The sequence below is a fragment of the Rosa chinensis genome, chromosome 1 (assembly GCF_002994745.2).
Source record: "Rosa chinensis cultivar Old Blush chromosome 1, RchiOBHm-V2, whole genome shotgun sequence".
Lineage (NCBI taxonomy): Eukaryota > Viridiplantae > Streptophyta > Magnoliopsida > Rosales > Rosaceae > Rosa > Rosa chinensis.
This window is the reverse complement of record NC_037088.1, coordinates 46,993,499-46,998,422: the sequence shown is the minus strand read 5'-3', so window position 1 is coordinate 46,998,422 and position 4,924 is coordinate 46,993,499. Positions and strand designations below refer to the sequence as shown.

Genomic DNA, 4,924 nt, shown 5'->3' with positions numbered 1-4,924 from the left:
CTAATTAAATTACAAATATGACATCAACTTGCAATTAATATTAGCGGAGGAGTATAATTTTTTTTAGATGGATAATTTATGTAATTTTGCCTTTGAAAGTGGGAAATGAAAATAGAATATCACCCCTGACCAGGTAATTCTATTCAGGCATTATGAGGGAGTCAATTTCCAGTCAAATCTCATTTTTTTATTTCCTTTTCAATCTCTTATTACAACCAAATGACACATTTAAATGAAAAATGAAATTAATTTCCATTACATATCATGATTTCCTGCCATCCAAACTGGGCCTAGAAGTTTAAGGTTTGGAAAACAAAAGCCGGGACATAAACATAGTACAACACTACAACAAGCTCCAAGACAAGTTCATTCCATCAAGACTGTTCTAATACCCCCTAAAAAGGAAAAAAAAAAAATCAATACCTGTTCTGACTGCAGGTGCAGCGGTTGTATCCTATTTGGCCACATCGTCTGCAGTGTATTGGCCACCTTTTGGCCATAAGTCCACTCCCATGAATGCGTGATGTTTGGATAACGCTTGGCCGTCAGAAGGAACGAATGGGGACAAGCACGTTTGGATGTTGGAGGGTTGACCTGTGTGGCTGGGCAGAATGTTACCCCTGTGGACTCTCAATACCTGGGGGCCTGTGTGGAACCGGACAAGCATTATTGGCATGCCCGAGTTCTTTGCAGTTACTGAAGTATTGGTTGCTGGCCTTCTTTATTGGAGCTCCTCTCAAATCCTAGAAATCAAGAAGAGTAATAAATCAAGTATAAATGTTGACCAGATAATCCCAAAATAAGAAAGCCACGATTACTAATCATCATCTGAATCAAATCATAATCATACATAACGATTAATAATTTATTGTATCAATTAAAGTTCAAATGAAAACAAAATCAAGCAGAAATCAAACTTCATAAGGTAAGGAAAAACGAATAGATTCCAGAAATGACACATTGACAATCATGAATAGATCTCATCTGAAAAGATCCATACATTCAACTATCATAATTGCATGCAGAACTAAAACTAAGTTCCTAAGCTTTCAAAGTGAGATCATAAGAGAAAATCTGAGTGGAAAAGAGTTGATCTTAATGAGTGAATTGAAGTAGACTGAAAAGAGAGAAAAGAGCTAATAGTCTGAGGAAAGACGGGGAGAGGGGAAAATAAAGGAATGAAATAAAAAGAGCTGGCCTTTACAGAAACTAAGGTGGTTTCAAATTTGGATATTTTTTGTCAAGAAAAATAGCCAGGTTTGGCATTATGTCCCTTCAGATCTACAACTAGACTTTCCATGAGTAAATGTTATGTAGATACCCATTTGCGAAATGGACCCGAAAAACATGCTAACATGCCAAATTTACCACAACTGCAGCGTTTGTTAAGCACATCCTCTGGAAGACCCCAGTATGATGGGCTAAAGTAGAACGAATGTTCCCTACAATGTATTCTACAGGGTTCCTGCAATTGAAATTGAGAAGGTAAAAATAATAAAATATGTAAAGTGTGAGAATTTGGTAGCAGAAATCTTCAGAGGGGATATATAGGTAGACAGAATGGCAAGTACAGCCTATAAGTTATTTAATTGTTCAAGTATAGGATCATATTATCCTAGATGTACCTATCATATGTTTGACCACATACTATGCAACTTCTAGCTACATGTAGAATTTTATTAAACAATGGCAATGATCAAAGATTCCAAAAAGGTGGACGGAATACTGATAATAGATTCAAGAACATCTTGCTCATGAGAGATATAAGATTATCCAAGTGAAAGCAATAAAGGCTTGAGTTATGGGAATCTGGACCATTGCAACTACGAAGTCAAATTATACACATATAGGCTGTGTTTGTTTCGCGGAATTTGGGTATTAGAAAAGGAAAGTGTTTCTTTTCTTGTGTTTTCCTGTGTTTGGGATGGCCAAGGAAGGGAAAATGATTCCCAAAGGAAAGGAAAAAGAGGAGAAAACTGGTTCCCTCCCACCCACCTCAGGAAACTGGTTCCCCCCTCCCCCCTCCACGGCCCCACCCACTTGCAAAATTATATGACTAAATTGTCTTTGCTCAAAATCATTATTTGCTAATATAATCAACTTTACTTGTTGTTTGTATGATTTTTGCACTATCACTGCAATGGAAACTAAAATGTGTATTCTGACTATATTCTTAGTCTTTCCAAACACTGGAAAGGAAAATTGATGGGAATTGCAATTTCCCATGCCTATGGAAAGAGCAAGGAATTGATTTCCTTTCTTTTCCTTTCCGCGAACCAAACGGGGCCTATAAAGCATGTAATTTGAGTATCTGTCAGAAAAATTATTCATGAAAATTTACTTGTGAGTACCACTCGAGAGCCAAGCTAAATGCACATACAGACACAAATCCTAACAACCATATTTAATGTAAAGGGGAACAAAGAATGATTCAAAATTGATACTGCAATTATATTACTTTTATATCTAGAATCCAAATAATAAATGCTTGTTAGCCATTTTTACATCAATACCCCCATTGTTCAACGCTCGTCTCAAACTACACCTTTGACAACTTAAAGAAACATAAACTCTTATATAAGGTTATTTTATCAAGTTTCAACCTGCGCGGTGCCAGCTTGGTTTTATATCAGCAAAAGATATGATCTCTTGCATCAAGTAAGCACTTATTAAATATGAAAGCAAGACCAAAACAGAAGAAAATGTCAATACAGAAAGATCCGAATATTATATGAGATTTTCTAATACTTTCTACACTTGGAAACAACTCCTCTACATTTAGTTTTGAAGCTCAAGTCTTTAACTCTTTATGAATAGTCATGTCCACTATAAGCTGCAACTAATGATCCTACATGTGCATATAGAATAGGATGACATATAAAAACTAAAAGTTTCTAATTACCTCCCGAAGGTAGTTGCTTTCTGTTTCGCCATTGAGATATATAGCAGAACATATCTTCAATATCATATACAGTTGTTCCCGTTCTTGTGTTTCAGTAGCACTGCAAAAGCATAAATCGAGTTATTACTTGGAAGTCATTATGAGAATCAAGCCCCATTACATGCAGAAAGTTTTCGACTTTTCGGTATCATAATTTATTTTGAATTGCTGGGAGCATGGTTTTTCAGACATGTACCATTAGAATGGTAAAGCATAATGAAAATCACAGCATATTAGAATCAACTATATGAATAGTTAATGTAAGGCATCAGGAGAACTTAAGCAGAATATCATGTTCCTTGTTTGATGGTTCCAAAATCATAAATTTAGGGGCTCTTAAATTGTATTTTGCTTTTTCTAAAAACCTGAAATTTTGAAAGCAGTTATAACTTCTTTGGAAGGGAAAAGAAAAACAAGAATTTTGGCAATAGATTTTACAAGATCTCACTAAATGAATAAATGATAGAATCTACTTTTGCTTGCGGTCTTAATGAATCTAAAAGAAGGTTACCTTCATAGCAGTGTGCGTTAGTTCAAACTGATAATTAACTAGCCAATTGATTCATTCTTTCAATGGCTTTTATGCCTGCCACCATGCGTTCTAGCATGGCAACATGCTTGTCCCAAATAGAAATAAATTGAGATAGATTTCCGAAAGTTATCAATCAACCAATTGAAATAGAACTCACAAATCAATCTCGTGACTTCTTATGGCTGTTCTTAATGAATTTAAAGAAAGAAAGCAAAGACATGTGGTGGCATACTTTCATGCATGGCAACATGTGTAACTGAAATCGATTTAAATGAGAAAAGTTTTCAAACACGACCAATTTTTTTCTTCTAGCACTGCAACAAGCTTCTACCTTCCTCACCAGCTAAGATGTCAAGTTGACAACCTAAGCATCACTATGATTAAGTGGATTAGATGCACAAATCTTCGTAGGATTCTATGTATAGTTGACAATAATGTTATTAAACTCAATTTAATTTAATCACTTTGAGATTCTGATTTGCTAAAGTTTAGATGTTGCTGATACTTTTATGGATGCAAGATCTACCCTTGCTTGCAGTATATAATCCAACAAACTAGTTTTACTTGTTCTGGATCACCTAGCTGTTTGGCTAATTCATAGTATTTAATCACATAAAGCAATCCATACACAGTCGCAGCTAGGTTAAAACATAGTGTCCCAAGTTCCAGGCTTGACCTTTCAAGCAGATACATGTATAAGAAACAACAAAATCAAAACTTGAACCCAATTTCACACACTGCAACACTCTAATCTAATCAGTGATCCATGTATAGCATTCAGTACAGTCTACATCAAAGCCAGAGCTGGCATTCAAACTTCAAACACTGAAATAAACAAAACACTGATCATATAATTCTGGGTTAACAGCTTCAGTACCTCCAGTTCAGTTCCGTCTGCTTTCCTCTCCGTCATCCAGCGGTCGGGTTCCTATCGCTCTGGTCAGCCATGGATCACAATTTCTTTGGGGCAATTTCTGGAACACAATCCCTGCATTGTGAACAGAGCCAGTTTAAAGGGTACCACGTGGCGCCATTCTGCTTGATCAACAGCGGAGCAGTTACATGCAAGAAGCAAAGATGGTAAATTACTAAATTTGATGCTTCCTGGGGACTATGCTTTTGGGTTTTTTGCATTTGATTTCCGGGTGCTTTGTTTGGAAGGTTCTTCAAGCTTAATGGGAATCGTGACAAAGAAAGTAAAGTGGTGTTGAGGTGGATTTTGGGTGGGAAAACAGAAAGACAGAAGATGAGACCAGCCGTTACTGATTTGACAGATGACTTCAAACCACGTCGCTTTGTGCTGCCTTTTGGGTACTTTTATATTCTTTTTTATATTTTGTCTCAAAATATTGATTTTTTATTAATTTAGGTTGTTAGGTGTGGAATATTCTGTTGACGACCAAAACCAACGTGAAAAATGAGAAATAAAAGCAATAAAACAAGGGGATATC

The 4,924-nt window shown here is 36.0% G+C and overlaps 1 long non-coding RNA gene across 1 annotated transcript; it reads right to left on the bottom strand.

Annotated features, from left to right (window-relative positions):
* Positions 1-434: 434 nt before the first annotated feature.
* LOC121051712 lies at positions 435-4,554 on the bottom strand. The gene is made up of 4 exons (XR_005806601.1): positions 4,351-4,554; positions 2,903-3,002; positions 1,369-1,465; positions 435-743 (listed from the first exon to the last, which is right to left on the bottom strand). It is a non-coding gene; the product is annotated as an uncharacterized LOC121051712 (long non-coding RNA).
* Between the last annotated feature and the right edge of the window lie 370 nt (positions 4,555-4,924).